This window comes from Pleurodeles waltl, chromosome 8, assembly GCF_031143425.1.
Source record: "Pleurodeles waltl isolate 20211129_DDA chromosome 8, aPleWal1.hap1.20221129, whole genome shotgun sequence".
In the NCBI taxonomy this organism is placed as follows: domain Eukaryota; kingdom Metazoa; phylum Chordata; class Amphibia; order Caudata; family Salamandridae; genus Pleurodeles; species Pleurodeles waltl.
In genome coordinates this window covers 368,711,292-368,733,828 of record NC_090447.1, presented here as the reverse complement: position 1 = coordinate 368,733,828, position 22,537 = coordinate 368,711,292, and positions in this window count along the sequence as shown.

Below are 22,537 nucleotides of genomic sequence, written 5' to 3'. Positions count from 1 at the left end.
TCCATTACTTCCAACTACAGCAACTTGAAGACCTCTGCATTGATGCTGGCCCTCACTTTGTCTGACAGTATGTAGTTTTTTTTTATTGACAGAGGGACTGTCACCAGTGTCAATATCATGGGTATACAAGTGTATAAGCCTAGAGGCGAGCTGTCCCAATATCTGGTGACTGACCCTCTGCTACTCTGGGATCAGGGAAGGGAAGAGATTGACACCCTCCACTGACCCATCCTTTTCCCTGGAGGACAGGAGATTAGGGAGAGGTTCACCAGGTAAGTGCTCTCCCGCTTCATCTCAATCACCTCACAGGGCATGGTCTAATGGTCTTGGAGGGCCCTGGGCTCAACAGGCTCCATCAGCCACAACGTCTGGTCAGGCTGAAACTCGACCAGCATGGCCTTCTGGTCATTCCATTGATTCATAACCACCTGGGTAGCCTCTACACTGTTTAAAGCCTTCTTCCAGAACCTCTGCAATAGGTTTCAGGGTGCTAGCATGTAGCTAACTATATTCTAAGTGGGTTTCCTGGGAGCTTGCTCTCACCCCTACTTCACCAAATTGAGAGGTCCCCTGACAGGGTGACCATAGAGGAGTTCAAAAGCACTAGACTCTATTCCTTTCTATGGTACCTCCCTTTAAGTTAAGAGTAAACAGGGAAAGAGGACATCCCACTGCTGCCTCATGGGGTCCGGTAGGCCTATAATTATGCCCTCAAGGGTCTTGCTGAAACTATCAACAGGCCCATTAGTCCGGGGGTGGTAAGGTATGGAGAGCTTGTAAGTACCCCACATTCCTTCCACATGGCCTTCATGAAGACTGACATGAAGTTGGTGTCCTTGTCTGACACCCCTTCCTTGGGGAAACCCACTTGGGTAAAAAACACCATTCAGGCCTTAGCAACTGCAGGTGCAGTTATGGTCCTCAGTGGGATTGTTGCGTGGGCTCTCATTATTCTAAATGAGACTGCTGGATTTCTAGGCAGCAGGGTCGATAACAGTGTGGGGGACTGAGTCTGACCCACGTGTAAAGAACTCTGTCACCCTAAATCCGGTTTTTGCTCTGGCTAACTAGCAGTGCCTCATTTCTCCCATGTGGAAGGAATGATTCGGCAGCCGAGCGCATGACATCTTTGGAACTTCTCAGGGAAGTCGTGGTTACTCAGATCCAAACCAACTCTCTTATTTCCAATATGATCTCATATACAAATGACAAAGACAGTATAAGTTTTATATAATGTTTTAATAAAACAACTGCATTTTAGATATTAAGGCGTGAGCCGCAATAACCAGAACCATACAACACAATAGGATTGAGATAGTCACCAGGAGAGTAAAACATAAGAACAAAGCTATCATATTGTCTAACAGTTTCTACTCTCCCTCTGCTTGTTCTATTTAGAGCACAGCATGTTAAGCTTCTAGCTTGCCTATTAGAATCACTGTGGAGACATCAGCCCTCATACCTGAGCAAAGACCTGTGATCTTGGCTCAGCATCTGCAACGAGGCAGTCAGCGTCTAGTTGTGGTTCCCTGGTCGGAATCTCCCTCTTGCGTGTATTGGGACAAGGAAGTGATTTTATAACTAACATGTCATCGTGATCACAAAATGTCCCTATGCAGGAATGCCAAGTCTAAACTCCTACCACGTCTATCGGCAATGTACCAGACTGTATCCTTGACTGAAGCACAGAGTAAATATGTTATGGAGAACTCCAGTGCTGAAGTAGGCAAAACAGTGTGATATGAATAAAAAACAACACCGTAGAACTGGCTATTTGAAAAATAACAGTACGAAGCCTAATAAAAAGCATGTAGAGCAAAGTGCACAGAGGCTCTAAGCTGTCAGCAAGTGAATAAAATATATTAAGGGCAAAGTGCACAAAGGCCTAAAGCCTGAAGCTAAAGCGCAATGAATACGTAAAACTAACCACACTACAGGATGTCCTGGTCACGAAAACCAGGATAAACCTGTTGCAAAGGCAGACTTGGGGTCCAAGGGCCCAACAATGTTGATATCCATCCTTTCAAAGGGGGTGCCAACAGCTGGCATGGGAGTCAGCAGAGCCTTGAGTTTATTTCCTGTCTTCCCACTCACCTGGTAAGAGTGGCAAGTCCTACAAGAAAAGCATCTGAGGGTCTCCTCATTTGGAGCCAATAAAAGTGGGTAACAAGCCTATCAAAGGTTTTATCCTGTCCCATATATCCTGGCAAGGGTATCTCATATGCCAGACCCAGTAGGATAGTCTGGCAACATTAGGACACTCCCGGCACATGTGCTGCCCTATGCACAGGTGACTGAGGCTCACTGTAAAAGAGGCTATTCACCCTTTAGACCAGGTTATCTCCAAAGATGCCACCAGCTGCTTGGGCTTTGGTCTGTTGCCTCAACTATTCTAGGGTTGGACACTCCCTCTGCACCTTGCAGAACTCCTTTCTGGTGGTCCCACCCTCATCCTGCCACCCAGCAAGCTCCAGCAGTTTACCTAGAGAAGCAATGTCCTCCCAGTTTGGCTTTGGGGCTACCTCCTCCAGAGCCCCTTCCACCGGTACCTCAGGAACTTCAAAGGTGGACTCCCACCTCTTGTCCCTCCATTTCTTTGCAGCTGCCTGGGACATCCTTCCAGGCTCGAGAATCATAACTCTTTTCTCAGGCAGATTTGGACCAAGTGATTGCACAGAGCAGCTCAGAAAACCCTAACATTTCCAGGTGGAACTCGATCTCCACTTTTTTCCAGGTAATATGCTCCAAGTCATTCCATTGCAAACAATTCACAGACATGGTAGGGCTTACAGCTACCTTAAGGGACCTGAGATCCTCCAACTCAAAGGGAACCAGAGCCACTGGGTAGTGAATATCATGGGTGTCTGCTACTACAACCTGGTGAAATGTATCGGGTATCATCTGCTCTGAGGACACCAGCGAACATCTGACAGTGGACATAGTGGCCAATGTATCTCTCAGAGCCTCCACCCTCCGCCCATTAATAGTTTGAAGTTTTGGCAGGCACGTGGGCCTTAGGTACCATCTCTCCATTACCTGGGGACATTTAGGTCAAATCAGCTGTCCCTCTTTCCTGACTGAGACTATCTCCTCCCCAAGTGCTACACTGGCTAACCCCTGGAACTAATCACCTCTGGGGGGCTGTGCCCTCTTAAACCACTTAGCATCTCCTTTGATGTGCCGATATTGGCAGCACTTGTAACACTTAGTGACAAACTTACCAGTATTTTTGTCCAAAAATGCTTTCTTTTAGCGGCAAGATTGGGTTTGGGACCCTTTCTCCTGTGAACTAGTTTGGTGATTTTATGAGAAATCCTTTTTGTTTTTATCTCCCCCATCCTTCATCTGGTGGCAACCCTGACTGCCCTTTTATGAGTCTCCTCCAGATGCCTTCTTGGACACCCAGGTGCTGATCCAGGTGTTAACCTCCTCAGAAAACATCCTGGGATCAGTTAGCCTGTGATTCACCAGGTGCTAGCGCAACTCTGAAAAACAAAGTTTGAGAACGTGCTCCCTCAGAATCAAGCTGTACAGCCCATCATCATCAATTCCTTTGCTGCTCTACACCCAGCCATTCAGTGCCTCACTGGAGTAATCTAAGATGGCTACCCAACACTGGTTGGCTTTTACAAGGGCATACTTGATCTGCCTATCTACTGCTAGTGTGAGTAGTGTATCCCTCCCCACATTTGGCATAACTTTCCACAAGCTACTCCCAGTGCTTTTCTGGGACGTTGTGTACCTTCAGGGCTACCTCAAATGTAGCGAGCCAGTTGTCAGTATTATCCCCCATCACATAGTTGGGCATCAAGTCTTTTAGTGTGCGGACCTTCTTGTCACCTTCAGACACTACAGGTATGCTGCAACCACTGCTGTATTCTGAGTCTTGCCTCATTTTGATCTTCAACTCTTTCCGTCTCCTTCAATGCTCCATCATAATTTTCTTCTCTACCAAGATTCTCTCAGCCTTCCTCTCCTCTAGTCTCATTTTGGCCAACTGAAATTTGAGGTCCCTTTGGGATTTCCTCTCTTCCATCTCCTCTAGGAACAAGTTCCTAGAAGACACACAGCTGCCTGCCCTCATTCTGGGCTTTCTCTCAGTGAGTAGAGGAAACACTCTCCTCTGGGTGCTCCTGCTCAGGGCACACAGTCAGTAGCCAGCCATCCTCCAAATCAAATTCCCCTTCATCAAAATCCTCCACATTGGGATCCTTATCATCAGATTCCCCAGACTGATATTGTTTCTTAGTGACTTCCTCATAGGCACACATGACTATCTGAAAGTCCAGCTTTGTGACTTTCTTTCCGACATGTAGCCCCTTTTCCTTACAGAGCTTCTGCAGCTCAGCACTCTCTGCTTCCATTAAGTAAGACAAAAAAGTAAGTATGGAACTTGAATTTAGGAAAAAAAGGAAAAACAGCTAATCAGAGAACTGGGAAGAATTTAAAGGCTCAATTTGATCTTGAATTATTTATAGGATGGTAGTGTGACACAAAATTACTGTATATCACTCTACAAACACAAGTCCAGAACCTCACCCCTGTTCACCAAAGTAAGAATTTGAGTTGTTGGTTGACTGGGGTATGAGCCCTGGTCAAGGAGCAACCACAATTCTTGCCAGGGTGATGCACAAGTCAACCCTAAATTAAACTGTGCCCCAGGCTTTGGTGGCTTTGCACAGAACAGTCAGACTTAACCTATAGGCAATGTGTCAAGTGTTTGTTTAACACATAAAATGTACCAAAGTCAACAATACCACACATAAAGGATCCCACACCAAGTTAGAAAACTAGAAAACCAGAACTGTGACAATCCAATCAGTAGAAGTGGAGATATGCCAGTTTAATGATTTCAGTAACTATAGTGCCAAAAAGCTCAAAGCGTTAACTATGGTCATCTTGTCGTGCTGGACAGGGAAAAGTCACAAATTCACGCTGACCACGATTGAGCATGTGCTAGCTACAGGTACACACTTAGGTCTGCTTAATACAGTACCTTAAATCCTGGTGTGCAGTTTGTGCAGCGTCGCTTTGCAAGACTTTGCATTGTCTAGTATCAGTTCCGATGAAGCTGTGCAGGGAGGCTTTTCAGGGGTTTGTGTCTCTTCACATTAGTTCCAGGGAGCTGTGCAGCATAGCTTGATGGAGAAGCACATTCACTTTAGCACTGGTTAGGAGCGGTAAGGTAGACAGAGTCCTAAGGTGAGCAAAAATGAGGGGAGGAAGGCAAAAAGTTTGTATCCTAAGACATGGGGTTCCTATATGTCAGAAGGTGGTGGGCTAAGGGATACAGATGTAGAGGGCTCCAGGGTAGGATGTCTAATGACGAGGCCATTTCACCCTGGCTCCTCAAACAAACTCTTGTTGCGGCATGAGTCTGAGACAAAAGAAAGGTCAGGTGAGACATGACTTGACTTGAACACCTTGAGAATGCCTTGAGAATGTAAAATAACTACCTGTGTGCCAAGAGGTTGGTAAAAACCCTTGGAGCCAAAGAAAAGCCATTTGGAAGAACCTGGAAATGGTAATGATTATCTGTAACGGCAAAATAAAGAAACTTCCAAAGAGAAGAACGTGCACTTATGCATTCACCATGATGCTAAAAAGTCCCCCTGATTGATTGATCACTTGGACAATGGCTTGTACAGAAATAATTTTAAACTGTCTCTGAGGGATGACAGGGTTTGCTCCTTTGAAGTCCAGGACTTAACGAAAAACTCCTGATGATAACTGAAATTGTTTCTGATACATCCAGTAAGAGTTAGACTTCTGATAGATGTGTCTGGTGATGCACTAGATCCCCTGGCAGAGAAATTTGCCTAATGCTGTTGTGAGGGACGCTTGAAAGACCATGGGGCTAATTTACAAAGAAATGACACCGCATAGCACTGCAAGCCAGCTTGCTCTGCCCCGCTGCATCATTTTGAAAGTGCAGGGATGCATTGTATTTACAGATATACAACGCATCCCTGTACTTTCCTCTGTGCTGGCGCACACACTGCTGCCTAACAACAATGCATGCACTCTTGCACCATGGTGCAAGGGTGTCTGCGTTTCAGGGATGATTGTTTATGTGCAGGAAAGGACACCGTCCTGCACATAAACAATCATTAATGGTGTTTTCTATTTCTATGTGTGCTCCAGAATGCAGCACACATATAAATGCAAAAAGAACCGAGTGAAATAATGTTATTTCTCCCTGTTGCAACACTTTAATGCCACCCTTGAGATGGCATAGGAATCTGACGCATTCCCAGCCTTGTGAATCTGAGAATGCATCAAATTCCATGGGTGTTGCATGGGAACACCATCAGTAACACCACTGAAACACCCCGTAAATGTAGAGTTATGCATGGAAGGGCATGGCCTCGTAAATATGGGCCTGCACACTGCGTCACCGGAGCATAAAACAAAATGACTCTCCGGTGGTGCAGTGTGCCGCTAGGGTCTTATAAATGTGCTGTTATGTGTTAACCTTTAGATACTGTCTGAAGGGCCCAGGCATCTGTCACTGAAAGGCTCCATTCTTGATTAAAGAAAGATAACCAACCTCCCACTGGAAGATCAATGTAGTCAGGCCTTTGGAAGGGTTGGACTTAAAGAGCATGAGGGCTGGAACAGGGATGTGAGAGCTGGATTTTGTTATTGGCATGGCCCCTACCTCAAAACAGCTGGTTGGTAAATTTTACAAAAGCTGGGCCAAAGGCCCTACAGTATCCAAAACCTCTGCCCCTTGAAAATTCTGTAGATGGAGCCATCAACTTTGTGTTCTCAAATGACCTTTAACCATGTCCAATTGGGAAACAAAGAACTTAGCACCCTCAAAAGGTAACTTCAGGAGGATAGATTTTTGGGCTATGTCCACTTTCCAAGCCCACATCCAGCTATGATGACAAGCAACTTTGGCAGCTCCAAGTGCACACAAGTTAGCAAAAGATAAATTTGCAAGAAATGGACCTGAGACCCTATCAAGGCCAAGAGAGTAGATTTATCCTGTTCTTCCTGCATTTGCCCCATCAATGCATGAAAATCCTTCAAAAGGGAAAGGGTAGTGTCAGTCAAACAGGTATTTGCTTGCACAGGAAAATAAGCCCTCTTCACAGTACCCTCAGCTTTTTGGTCCACATGGTCTCAGAGTACACATCCCTCTGAAATGACAATCCCTTGAGAGGATAAACCAGTGATTAGATTATCCACCTTCAACATAGGCAGAAACTCATCCAAAAATCCCTCCAGAGAGAATCACACTGCAAAGAGGGAAGGACTCAGGGCCATATTTATACTTTTTGACGCACAACTGCGCCAACGCAGTTGTGCGTCAAAAATTTTAATTCCGGCTAACGCCATTCCAAAGCGCCATGCGGGTGCCTTATTTATGGAATGAGGTTAGCCAGCGCAGCTGACCGGTGTGCGTCAAAAAAAATGACCCACACCAGGCAGCGCCGGCGTAGGGGAAAATGGAGCTTGGGCGTCAAAAAATGGGGCAAGTCAGGTCTGAGGCAAAATATTGGCCTCAACCCGATTTGCGCCATTTTTTTTTACTCCCAACCCCCATTGAAATGACTCCTGTCTTAGCACAGACAGGAGTCATGCCCCCTTGCCCAATGGCCATGCCCAGGGGACTTATGTCCCCTGGGCATGGTCATTGGGCATAGTGGAATGTAGGGGGGCACAAATCAGGCCCCCCTATGCCACAAAAAAATAAAAATAAAAATACTTACCTGAACTAACCTTAAGTTCCCTGGGATGGGTCCCTCCATCCTTGGGCGTCCTCCTGGGGTGGGCAAGGGTGGCAGGGGGTGTCCCTGGGGGCATGGGAGGGCACCTCTGGGCTCCTTCCGAGCCCACAGGTCCCTTAACGCCTGCCCTGACCAGGCGTTAAAAAATGACGCAAAAGCGGCTGGATGTCATTTTTTTTTACCCGCCCACTCCCATGCGTCATTTTTGCACGGGAGTTTAAATAAGGCGCACATGCCTTGGAGTCATTTTTTAGATGGGAACTCCTACCTTGCATATCATTAACGCAAGGTAGGTGTCCACGCTAAAAAATGACGCAAACTCCAAGATCTTTGGCACTAGACAGGTCTAACGCCAAAGTATAAATATGGAGTTAGCTTTGCGTCGGATTTGCGTAAAAAAAAACAACGCAATTCCGGCGCAAACAGAGTATAAATATGCCCCTCAGTATCTGGCTGTTGGTGTTTCAAGAAGGAATTCTCATCATTGAAACAGAAAAAGTCCAAATTCTCTATAATGTGCTGCAAAATATCACCCAATTCTGTGCCTTGTACAACATTACCTTGTTCATCATCTTATTCAGGATTGTCTGAAAGTTATTCATCCTATCTGGGTCCCTGGCCTAGAAGGTAGCTTCTATAGCTCCCTCAATCAATTGCTGAATGGTCAGCAAAGAAGGAGAGTCAGGCAAAATAACAGCTTGCTGTAAAGTCAGAGTCTTCATTTCCATAAGAACTTTTTTAAAGTTGATACAACAGCAAAGGCTTGCCGAGCATCTGCTCTGTGTCTCTGTCTCCAAGTCTGCCCTGCATTCCAACCAACAAACTTGGAATCACTGGAGCAAGAATTGGAATGAAAGATACATACAAAGAATAACATTCTCAATACAATGGAACTGGTAATAACAAAGATAAAAATTACTTAACTGAAGTAAACATAACACATCTTCCCCCTTTAAATAAACAAAAAGATATATTTACACAATATTTACACAAACATACTACAAAATAAAATCACATATATAATCATCCAACCACTTAGGTTTAGAACACTCCCTATTACCCTTGTGACCTGTACAGTCTTTGTCAAAAAACACTTTTCCTTCTGGAATTTTATCCATGTCCTCCAGAACGAACTGTTTTTCCATAGGTTCAACTTCATCTCTTCCTTCTTCCTCACTTATAGCAATCACTGAAGTACCCTCCTCGTCACTTTGCATGCAATTATTCCTACATACATTCTCTCCAACCCCAAAACTATCTCCAATTCTGCTCTCTTTTTCCAGATTGTCATTTTCTTTATTCCGTTCCTGACTATAATCTTCTATGGAATCATTCAAATTATGTTTTTTTTTTTATCACAATGCCCTCTAAACACAGCTATTCTTTTAAGATGTCAAACTTTTCCATCACTCAAAAGAACTGCGTTGTGTAACACCTTGCTCACCTAAATAGGTTCTGAAAATTGGCTCTCCCCTTTTCTTACCTTCCATGATTTCTTTACCTTTACCCAACTGCCTTTGCAAATTCCAATATTTCTTGTTGAGCCCCTCTTACTATCAAAATATTGTTTATATTCCTGATGCCTCTTAATAACCCTTTCTCTGACCTCATCAAAAGAGACCTTGCAATCTGATGCTTCTAATAACCATTCCGGGTTGCATTTTGTCCTAGGTACTTTTCCTCTCATTATTAATTCAAATGGAGACAACCCAAGAGCATCATGATGGCTAGTTCTGTATGACCACAATGTTTTAAAAACTTGAACCTCCCAATCATCACCATTTTGACATGCAATTTGAATTGCATCCTTCATAACTATTTTAAACCACTCAATCATACCATTACCACTGGGATTGTACAAAGACGTAGTTCTATGTTTAACACCAATCGTTTCAAAATATTTCTTTGTTAAGTTTGACACACTCTGCACTCCATTATCGCTGATAATCTGTACTGATAAACCTTCCTCCTCAAAAGTATTATCCATGAATGTCAACACCCCTAAGGAACCTACCTTATCCACAATTTTCACCACAGGCCACCTAAAGAAAACATAAATCATGGCAATTATATACTTTCCTGGAATGCCAATGGGACCCATGATATCTATTGCTACTATATGCCATGGTTTCTTTGGTATAATTCGTTCACACATATTGGGTTTTAGTGTCCTCAAGGTTTTATCTGAATTCACACAGATGACACAATCCCTGACAATTCTTTCCACTTGAACGTCTATTCCTGGCCTCCAATACAATTTTTTCACCCTATGTTTAGTTTTCACAATCCCGCAATGAGTTTCATGAAACAACTTTAAGAAACTCTATTGCCTTTAAAAACTGTTCCTTGAACAACCAGTAGTTCATTCCTCACTTCCCAAAACTGTCTTAAATTCTTTGAAATTTTAGATTTGATAGGCTAACCATCTGTCACCAATTCAATCAATATCTGTAAATCCTTATTCATGGAATACCCTTCCTTCCACATTTCCTCTTTCATAATTAGGGCACACTCATCATGAATTAATGCAACTTATAACTCCTCCCCTTCATCAGCATCCCATTCTAATATCTCAGTGGGCATACGGGACAGAAAATCAGCCAAAACATTACTCTTTCTTGGAACGTATTCTATTTCATACATACAATCTTGTAGACGCATTGACATTCTAGCAATTCTAGCAGATGCCTTAAACATCCATTCAGTGGTCAACAGTTTTACTAACGGTTTGTGATCCATACGTAGAATACATTTCTTCCCCCATAGAAATGATCTCTAATGCTCCAGTGCCCAAACGTACGCAAGTGTTTCTCTATCACCGAAAATGTTTCTTCAGTCGGTGATTAAGCACAAGAAGAAAAAAGCAATAATAGCTTCCTTCCCTGAACCATTGATTTCTGTCAACACACCTCCCAATCCTTTATTGCTGGCATCTACAGTTACAACATTTATACATTCTGGATCAAAACAACTTAATATGGGGGTCTGTACAATAGCATCTTTTATGTCTTTAAATTCTGTTTCACATTCTTGCGACCAACAGAATTTAACATGGTTTTTAAGCAGTTGTCTAATGTTGTAAACTCTGCTGGAAAAGCCCTTCACAAATTTCGCATAAAACTCTATCATTCCCAGAAATTATCTAACTTCATCCTTACACGTGGGATGTGGAACATTCAGGATGGCTTCCACCAACTTCGGTTTTGTAGCTATTCCTTCACCACACAAAACATGTCCAAGGTAAGTTACTGACTGCACACTAAACTTACACTTGGAGTGTTCCACAGTCAAACCTTTGTCTTCTAATATACTTAGAATGTCTTCCAACACTCTGTCATGTTCTGTCCTATCTTTGCCAAAAAGTAAAATGTCATCTTGGAAACACCTTACATTGGTATGTTTTCCAAATAATTGATACATTAACCTCTGAAAAATGGCTGCTGCAGACGCTAGACCGAACGGCAATCTTTTACATTGGAAACATCCTATAGGAGGGATAACTGGCGTGTACTTCTTACTTTCTTCACTCAATTTAATCTGATGATATGCAGTTGATAAAGCTATGGTGGCAAACCATCTTGCCCCTTATATAAGTGTAAGCATTTCCGAAATTCTTGGTAGTAGAAACTTATCGACCACTATGTTATTATTCAGATGATGCAAATCTATGCACAAACGAATCCTTCCTTTTGCACGTTTAGCTACCACCACCGGAGAAATCCATTCTGAAGACTCAATTGGTTCAATAATATCCACTCTAACCAATTTGTCTCATTCCTTTTCACCTTCATCTCTGATGAGTATGGGAATGTTCCTTACTTTATGAATTTTCAGACAACCATTTGACTTCAAAATTATACGATGTTCAAAATCTTCTAACATCCCAATTTTTCCATTAAAGACTTCATGACATTTTTTTTAACGTGTCCTTCGCTATGTTTTCCTCCTCGTCCACAACCATAACTGGTTCAGGAGTGTTTGGATCAAGGGTGATATGTAACTCTCCTTGATCTTTCCAACCCAGAACTGAAGGTCCCTTCCTTGCTATATATAACTTTCCAATAGATTTCCTGTTCTTAAAAGAAAAAGTCAGCTCTCTATATCCTAACAAATCTTCCGGGCAAATATCAGGTTCTTGCAAACTACTACCGAATTTGTTTGCAAATTTTGTCTTCCATAATCCTCATTAATAATAGTGAAAGGAGATCCAGAGTCAATATACACTTGTATGTCAACTCCTCCAATATGCATAAAGCATACCAGTTTTTTCTTATTACAAGATGAACCTTCATGCACCTTTAAAACAAATATTTGTTCTTTCTTTTTGCTTGCCACAATGCATAATTCTATTGATTTTACCTTCATCTCCACTTGAGCTTTCACTCGCATCTTCAACACACTCCACACTACTTCCTTTTTTTTTTTTTTACCACAGTCTCGCAAAATGTCCCAGGACCCCACAAGCTGCACACTTCTGCTTTAATGCTGGACAATAGTTAAAAGAAGCTAAATGTGAACTACTTTCACAGCGATGACACTTTTGTCCATCACTCTTTAAGGACTGTTGACTTTTCACGTTTTCTTTTTTATATTTACCCATGTCCTTATGTTTAATTTTCTTAACTTTATCTTCTCCAAACTCTTTAGACTCTGTTTTAATATCTTTTGCACTACGACTGGATAACTCAGGTTTTCCTAACTATTGCTAAAATATCATTTAGCTCTGCATCTCCATTTATCCATAATCTCTCCTGAATTGCCAAATCACGAGTATGCATCACTCCTTGGTCCCTAATTAATTGTTCTTGTAAATGATCAAATTTACAATCACTGGCCAATATCTTAAGTGCTGCAACATACTCATCTACTGTCTCTCCACATTCTTGCTTTCTTTGGAAAAATGTATATCTAGAAACACCTTAGGTGCAAAATAGTTACCAAACTCTTTTAAAACATTATCAAATACATTAGCACCCCCGCACTCACTTGTTTTTGTCATTGCTTCATATACTTTTAGTCCTTCTGAGCCAACAGAATGCAAGAAGATCTTTTTCTTTTTCCCCGGACTCATTTTCCCTTCTTTGTCTATGGTCTCTAAAAAGTTTTAAAAAATATGATTTCCATTCCACCCATTTTATACATGGTCTCGCACCTTCAGGCCAGAATGTCTGTGGAGGCTGAAGAGAAAATTGCTGTGTGGCAATGCTGAATAAATTGGATGTAAAACAGTGTCCACTCTTCACCCAAAGGACTAGTTCACTGCTTTAACTTAATAATACCATACCATCAATATACATCCACAAGTACCATGTGTGTTTACTTGCTGATTACTTTCACACAGCTAATCCAAACAAATAAAATATGTGTAAAAATATTCACACAGTCAACAACACACCATGAATCCATTGTCCTTTAGAGCAGCGCTATTGCATAGAATATTAGAATAGACGATGCGTTAGCAAATATCCTTTTGCTTTGCTGCGAACGCGCCTTGTCCGATAACAAAAGCGTTCTGATTTCCTTCCTTTGATCCTTTTCTGGCGCTGCTAATATTCTTTCCTCTAATCTGCTTGAGCGTCGATGATGCCTCCTTTTGCTTTGCTGCGAATGCGTCTTGTCGGATGAGAAAAGCGTTCCGATTTCCTTCCTTTGATCCTTTTCCGATGCTACTAATGTTCTTTCCTCTAATCTACTTGAGCGCCGATGAAGTCAACACGCGTACGTTGATAGGCGTGCAATGCTGTTCCCTGTTCTTTGTTACGCTCGTACCGTTTAACACAACAGACAAGCTCTTCAAATAATGCTGAATGATGCAACTCCTCTCAAACGGTGAGAAAACGTACCCCAATGCCATGCGAAAATATTCTCTGAAAATGAATCATGAGTCACTCGCGCATTTGTAATGCAAAAGTAACACTTAATCCAATATTAATGCCAGCAAGCCTTTTGAATTTTAGTATACCAGGGGCCAGATGTAGTAAAATTCTGAATTGTGACCCACAAATTGCGAGTCAGACCGACTCTCAATCTGCGAGTCGCAATTCAGAATGTAGGATGGTGTCCCTGACACCATCTGCGACTCGCAAGAGGGTAGCAAAGGCCCACCTCATTAATATTAATGAGGTGGGTCGCAATTTGCGACCCCCTTGATACTCGCGGCACTCACAGGGATGGTGGTCTGCTGGAGACAGCAGACCACCATATCTGTGACTGCTTTTAAATAAAGCAGTTTTTGTTTTTTGTAATGCAGCCCATTATCCTTAAAGGAAAACGAGATGCATTACAAAACTAAAAAATGGAACGTTTTCGTCCATGGACCATTGCCTGCTCTGAAAAAATGCTTTAAATTCCATTCCCTTTAGCGAATGGGCTAGCACCCATTTGAAATGGGTGCTAACTGCGATTGTTTTGCAACCACGTTCGCGGTCACAAAACAATACAACATCGCGCTGTGACTCGCAATTAGGAAGGGGAACACCCCTTCCTAATTGCGACTTGCAGTCCCGTTTAGCGAATCGGTAACCAGGTTACCGAATCGCAAAACGGGGATTGGGCATCGCGATGTGCTTTTTGCATGTCGCAAACAGCAAAATTTGCTGTTTTTAACGTGCAAAAAGTTTTGTACATCTGGCCCCAGATTCCTTGTTCTGCGCTGGTTCTTCATTGTTGTTTCAACTGCTCCAAGCTCGTCGCCAAAGTTTGTAAAGCTGAAGTCTACATTTCCATAAGAACTTATTTATTAAAGTTGATACAACATCAAAGGCTTGCCGAGCGTCCGCTCTGTGTCTCTGTCTCCAAGTCTGCCCCGGATTCCAACCAACAAATTTGGAATCACGGGAGCAAGAATTGGAATGAAAGAGACTTACAAAGAATAACATTCTCAATACATATTACAATAGAACTGGTAATAACAAAGATAACAATTACTTAACTGAAGTAAACATAACAGTTGCTCATCCATCCCGGCGTGCAATGAGTGTCACAAAGACACTGCGACTTCTGCTTACGCCTTTTGCTAAGGAAACAAAATAATGCAACTCCCAAACTCTTCCAGGAGCTGCCATATTAAAGGCAGGCAATGTCCCAGAGCAACATGAAAGCAGTCTTCACGGTATTGTTAATTGTGATAAATGTGGACCATTTTTAGGATTGTTTTTGTGCAGAAAGGGATACATTCTTGCACAAAAACAATCTTGAAAGGCAATTTCCCCATTCTATGTGTGATGCAGAATGCATTATGCATAGAAAGAGAAGGTAACAACAAGAAATAAACATACTTCTCCTTGTTATGCCCCTCTGGGAAATGCATAGCATTTTGATGCCTTCCCAGGTTTACTAGCTTTAGTAAGTCTGTGTAAAAAAACATGGGTGGTTGCCTGGGCACGTCCATGCTCCTCCCCTGGACAGTCTTCCCAGGGCAGAAAAACACAAGGCGGTGACTTGTGCTGCCTTGCGGTAATCCAGAATTACTATGCCACTCAAAACCATGCAAGATGTCTCTGCATGGAATAGTATATCTCACATAGGTTCTTTTGATGCCCTTGTGTCACCTTGAGCAACATAAGAGCAACACAATCCATTGATGAACCTGGCCCTTTGCTTACAAGTGGTTTGTTTAGGTTAGTGTGAAGGTATATTGTGTTCAGTCGTAGGAGGTCGTTCTAGAGTCTTATGTTTGTGGGTGGGGGTGCCAAAAGAGCTCAGGTTTTTCTGCATTGGGTGGTTGGTTGTCCATTGCTCAGATTGGAAACAATGTATTTTATAACTATGCATCACACTGCAGATAATTAACTATGATGTAATACGTGCATGAGTGCGTTGCATCCTTTTTCTAGATATATAGGAGTATTTTCTGAAGGAGTGTGACAGTGATGTTAGTTTGGCTGCATTTTGCCACATATGGCTAGGTAGTGTCTTCTGCACATTAAGTTGAAAGGGACTTCACTTACATGTGAGGTTTCAGAATGCCCCTTTGAAGGTGTGTCTGAAACCTCAGTGCATTCTGATAGTCTTCCATTTGGGGACCTGATGCAACCCTGATTAGGAGGTACATGAAATGTGTTAGGTTCTTGTTGCATGGTTGCTTATAGTGAGATGAAAGCAAGTGTGTGAGGTATATCTGGTGCTACCATAATGTATGCGTCTTAAAAACTGACTATTCCTTCAGTCAGAGGTTGCACACATAGAAGCATGATTTTGAGCATGGCTTCCTGGAGGGGGAGAAAGTTTACCCAGTAGAATAGAGCAAATTATGTGAAATATGGAGCAACATTTTTTTTTTTAAATCTCTTTATTACTTTTATATTGAGACACAGGGTAAAACACACCTCAAATACACAGACATAGAGACATTCCTTATGTTGAATAAGCAGAAATATAACTGAAACATCAACAATTAACTATGCCACATACTAAGAATAGCATTGCATTGCATCGAGCTGGGGGAAGCGCTAGACTCTGAGCCCTAGGGAGAAGGGCAACCCAGAGCGCCCAGGTGCTCTATAGCAGCCTATTATGTTTGTCAAGGGGCGCCGAGCAAAATTAACTGAAGAGTAGGGTGGACTAAGCCACCAGTGGTCAAGGTATAAAGGGGTCCATAGCACCTATGCACCGCCCTCCTATGTACGCTGTGACTGCAGAGAAAGCTGTGATAATCACGACAACTGACCTCGGAGGTCACATAAGCTACGGAGAGCATGTGCCAAACTAGTGTAGCGATGTCTGCGGGAGGTTTAAGGTGGGCGTGTATCATCCTTAGCTTCCATGTTGATGATAAATGCATCCCAGATTTCAGAACCACCCTGTGCTAGCCCTCTATACTGTATGTTGCGCAATGTTTGGGCCTCCGCATGGTATTGCTGCAGCAAGTCTTGCAACCAACTGTTATAACTGGGGGTATTTGGCGCTTTCCAGTGGGTTGCTATTAAACATTTAAAAACAATGAAGGCCAAATCTATGAACCTATGGAGTTGTTTGTCCTCACTGGCGCGGCAACGCAGTCCCAGCAGGCAGGACTCTGGTGTCACCTGTAAGGCATGGGCAGTGATGTCAGACACTATATCAGTAATACGTTGCCAAGCTATGGATAATGGAGGGCACCTCCACACCATGTGATAGAAATCCACCAGAGGTACCGCGCACCGGGGGCAAACCAAATCCGATGAGGGAAACATGCGCTTTATGCAGGAGGGAGACAGATAAGAGTGGTGCAAATAATCAAATTGGGTGTAACGGAGTCTAGAATTCCGAGAGACGTTCTTGACAGAAGAAAGCGCTGCCGTCCAGGCTGCCCAAGACAGGGGCACAGGTAGCGCCATAAACCATTGAGACCTTGTGCGTTCCAAGCCCGGGTGCGCTCCCGACAACAGCACGGACCACAAACGCGACACCACTCCTTTTGCCCCACCCACTGAGAGGACCAGTGTGAGGATCTGTGATGTCGGGGGTTCAACGTCTCCCGTGCCCCATGTGACATGGAGTAAGTGCCGTATTGTGCAGTATGACAAAAAGTTGCCAGCATGTACCGTTGTGCTCGCCATCAGTTCGCCAAATGTCAGTAGTGTATTATCTGAATAAAAGTTCCCAACATTATCAAGGCCCGCTTCCCTCCAAGGAGATATGTTGTGATGTACCAGCAGGGCATGGGCTTTGGGTAGATGTGTCAAAGGGTACAGAGGGGAATATGTTGTGCAGGGACTCCCACTGTGAACATATCGCAGCCAGCATGTCTTTGCGGCGTCCAATATGACATTGCCACATGATGTGGCATAGGACTTATCCGTCAACCAAGCCAACACTGGCAATGGTGCTAGAGTATCCATTAACACTGCTTTTTCAGCCGTGTGACGTTCGCCCAGCCAAGCAGCTGGCCACTGTAGTTGGGTGGCTGCATAGTAAATTTCAAAATTTGTCAAACCCAAACCTCCTTAAGTCTGTGGGTATTGTGTCATGGTCGAGGCCACGCGGTGTCTGTCCTTACACCATAAGAAATCTGTCACCATGCCCTGTAGGGACTTAAAGAATGAGCGTGGTAGGACTACCGGGAGTGCTGCGAAGTAATAAAATAGATGAGGCAGGATGAGCATCTTAGCAATGGCTACTCTGCCCATGGGCGACAAGGGGAGTGCCCCCCAAAAGGGCAGAGAGCCCCGTATGGAGCAAAGAACTCTGCCTATATTACTTTCCTTGAGGTATTCCAAGGAGTGATATACCTGTATGCCCAGGTACTGAAAGGTGGTTTGACACCATGGTAGGTGATATTCTGGTAGTGTCGATTGGAGTTCCGGTAGGACAGGATTCAGGGGGAAAATGCAAGATTTAGACCTATTTACTCGCAGGCCGGATATATCTGCCTAGGAATCCAGTCTCCAGTACCCGTTGCACAGACACCGTGTGATCGCGTAGGTAAATCAAGACATCATCTGCATACAAGGAGGTAATGTGGTGTGTATGTAACTCCGTTTTGCCTCCATTGTTGTACGTGCATTCTGAGCCTGGCGGCCAATGGCTCCATAGCTATGGCGAACAGCAGGGGAGACAGCGGACACCCCTGTCTGGTACCTCTATGGATGGGGAAGGGATATGAGATAACTTGCCCTGTTTTGACATGGGCCGATGGCCTAGAATATAGGGCCATATTTATACTTTTTGACGCAAAACTGCAGAGACACAGTTTTGCGTCAGAAATATTATCGCCGGCTAACGCCATTTCTTTGTGCCGTGCTGGTGTCAAATTTATACTTTGACGCACAGCAGCGCAAACTACAGGTGTGAGTAATTTTTTTACTCAAACCAATGCGTCACGTCATAAAGGAAAACGACGTTAACGTGGCGAAAATGACTGTGAGATGGTTTACGACGTCGCAAACCAGATACGTGCTGTTTTTAGACGCAATTGCGTCAAAAAGCGGCACAAACAGTGCAAAATGTGCTAAGGAGAGCCAAAATGGATCCCAGATGCTTGCACAGACCCCATGAAGATGACAACAGACCAGGAACCAGCCAGGAGGACCCACACACGGCCTAGGACAGGGAGAAGAAGAACATAAAGTGTTGCTGCAGTGCAGAGGAGCAGGAAATTCTGGTTAAAGAGGTGACGGAACACCAGCACCAACTGTTTGTCACCTCAAAGTTGCCAATCAGTAGGAAAGAGGCAATATGGCAAAAAATTGTTGACAAGATCAACAGTGTGACAGAAGTACGGAGAACAGTCATCGAGTGCAAGAAGCACTGGCATGACTGCAAGCGCAGGACCAAGGAAAAGATGGCCAGGAACAGGAAGTCAGCACTGCAGACTGGAGGTGGGAGTCCAGCACCGCAGGAGGCCCTGGACCACATGGAGGAGATGGTGGCAGCCATCATCCCTGAGGAGATCATCACAGGGATTCAAGGACAGGACAGCGCAGACTACCACAAGACAATACACATGCAGGGTAAGTCGCATGGGGAATTAAAATGCACACATGTTAACTGTAAGCAGGTGGGGTGGACATACCTACTACACAATGCATGTAAGTCATGATATTCAGGTAGTGGAATGGGTAAAGGGGCACGGCATGGGGCATGGCCCGTTCAGTGAAACCTGGGGCACAATACTACACAACACCAACAACCTTTGCCTGGGGGTATGCTGCCATGCCAAGGATGTTGCAAAGGTAAAGCCTGGCCAGGAGGTCAGGGTACAACGTAAAACTGGCAGCCCGTCACACGTACGCCAGTATTCTCCCTACATTAACTAGGGCCCAATTAACCACCTCTGGCCACATCTCCAAGTGGAATGTAACATTGACAACAGTTGCCACTACCACCTCTGCTGTGTGTGCAGGTCAAGTAGCTAATGGCAGTAACGTCCCCATGGATCAAACACACCCAAATTAGAGGGTTCAGGATGACAACATTATCAATACCCTAAAATCAATATAAATGTTCCAGTCCTGTCAAATATGATTGTCCAAAGTTGCTACAAACAACAACCATTGTCATAAACATTAGGAGGTACACAGCACTAATGCCATACCCATGCTGCATATGTCAGGGTCCACCCTGTGCCTGGGTCACAATAGCTCCAATGACACCATGCAACATCCCAAATGTCATACTGCTCAGACAACAGCATTGAGGGGGAGGACACATGAACTGGTTACAGAAATACATCTACACAGTCAGAGGAGGAAATGGAACACTGCTAGGACTATCAGTGCAATCCAATGTACCACACATTCCCCAACATCAGCAGTACACATTACCAATGCTGGCATCTATATCGTGCCATAACAATGCTATACATAGTATATGCTAGATCTCAACAACATATAGGTGGATGTGAAAGATCAGAGACTGGGGCAGTTCCAGATTGTTAAGTGTGGTGCTAGTGCCATCAGAACACCCACAGCCAGTGAAAGGCCTCACCATAAGATTGGAAGTAGATGGAGGGTTGAGTAGGACAAGCAGGTGACAATTCACAATTTGGCCTGAACCAACACCTAGAGGATGTGATGCTGACAAGTCCACAAACTGACCACAATACATGTGAGATGCAGGTGGGGCATAGGCCTGGGAGAATGCTTATATTATAGACATGAACAATGAACAGGAACCAAGATCACAATGTGAAAATAATCGGAAGGCAGGCATGTCACATTACAAATCCCACAACACAGACACACTAATTGTACCATATCTCATTGCAGAGGACGATGGCTCTCCTGTGGATATGCCTGTCCTTGACTTCCCTGATGACATGGATGACGAGCTGACAAACATCAGCCAGCAGACCCTCCAAGATGTCCTTGGGACCCTTCAGAACCCACCTTCAGTCACAAGGAGGAGCACAGAAGTAGCAGACATCACAGAGAACCCACCCACCACCCCAATTGTACGACCTGCCAGCTCCAACACAGCTGAGGACTCTGACGACACTGGCACCAGCTTTGAGAGAACTGTAGTTGGAGTACAGCAGGAGCTGGTCAAGGAGGTGCGGGTGGGGATGCAAACTATGGCAGCCAGCCTAGAAGGGGTTCATTTGTGCATGATGTCAACTGAAGAACAGGCAGCAGCTATGCAAGGGCGAACAGTAATCTTGCAGGAACTTGAAAAAAGGTTGAAGGAAATCAGCACAGCTGTAATAGAGTTGACCCAACACCTACAACAACAATCCTGTCAACGCGTGCACAAATGCAATATTGAACCCCTCAGGGCCAACCTGGCTGCCTACCACCATGATGTGGCTGCTAGTCTTAAGAACCAGCAGCTCATCCTTGCTGCAGTACTGCCCTTAAGAGCCCCACAGTTGGCATCTACCGGGCTGTCTGACTCCACGTCTTCAAACACTGAGGTGTGTGGTGCCCTTTCACAACCACCACCACCAAGGGCAGAGGAGACAACACACACATCAGAAGATGAAGACGTGGAACAGATCACCTTCACCCGTAAGAGTACCCGGTAGCACTAGTCCCTACCACATGGCCACCTATTACCAAGGTCCTGTGCTTTGTAACATGCCAGTCTTGCAACAACTGTACTCAAGCACTGTTCTTCAACCCACTGTTTATCTTGTCACCCTGCCCTGTGATTGTCTCTCACTACCTCATTGGCAAATCCTGTCCCTCTGCACTGTCTGACACTTCACCCCAGCATGTCCAATAACATGTCCTTTTGCACTTGTGTAGGATCACAATGGAAGATGTCACACTAATGGACTCACAATCATGGACAATGTACATATAGCACTACAGCATTTTTAAATAAATAGCACTTACACAGCAACTTTGTCTCTCTGTAATGTGACAGATCAACCGTGATGGCCATCAGTGATGTTTACCTTAGGTCAATGATTATTGATTGTCAATACACCTGACCTGAACTAATCTTGGCTGATAACTATGCCCAGTGGTCTGGATGGGTAAAAACTGGAATGACTTTGGCATCATTGTTCAGCCACTTGTCAGGTAAAAATCATGCTGCAAATCCTCCACCAATGACAGGCCAACAAATTACTATGTTCTTGATGATAATCTAGGGCCACAAGATCTGCGGTTTGTAAATGGAATTGCCAGTATAGAATGCTGGTGCTAATCATAATTGGGTATCCTAGGTTTGGACAAGTGATTTATAGATTTACATGTCTGTGTACTAAATTTGGATCATCAGTCCTAGGTACACTATTCACAACCCTACGCCTGTGCCTGAGGGGGGGAGTGAACAAGCAACTAATAATTTATAACAACAAGGACACCCAGGAAGCTTTGGAAAGCTGTACATGGGTTTGGCCAGCACACTACAGGTAAGGAGGAAGTCCAACTAGGATACACCCAAACCTTGGACAATCCCATCAACACTTATCTTTGGAAATGCAGACCATTGTCAACATCATTTCCTACCAGTAACCCATTACTTACAACAAACAGATAGATGCAAGCACACCTCTGGCCATGAGCTGCATGCACACCTAGGCCATTGTACTCAAGTGCCTCATACTCGTAGCACAACATGTGGAGCTACATGCTGCTAGGAAGTTAAACATACAGTGAAACATGTTCATTAGTGAATAGGGAAGCTGAAGTCTATGGGTAAGACTTTGGCATCCCTATTCTGGGAGAATTAGGGTCTGACTAAATCACTAATATGGTCCACTACTACATTTTCTGATTTCAAGTTTTATCCACATAACTCATCGCTATTCACATTGCCGTGTCTACAGGACTGACCTACAATCCCAAATAATGACAATACAATAAGGATTGGCCAACTCAAAGATAGGGAAAAAATGATACTCCACTCAAGGAACAAAACAGATCATT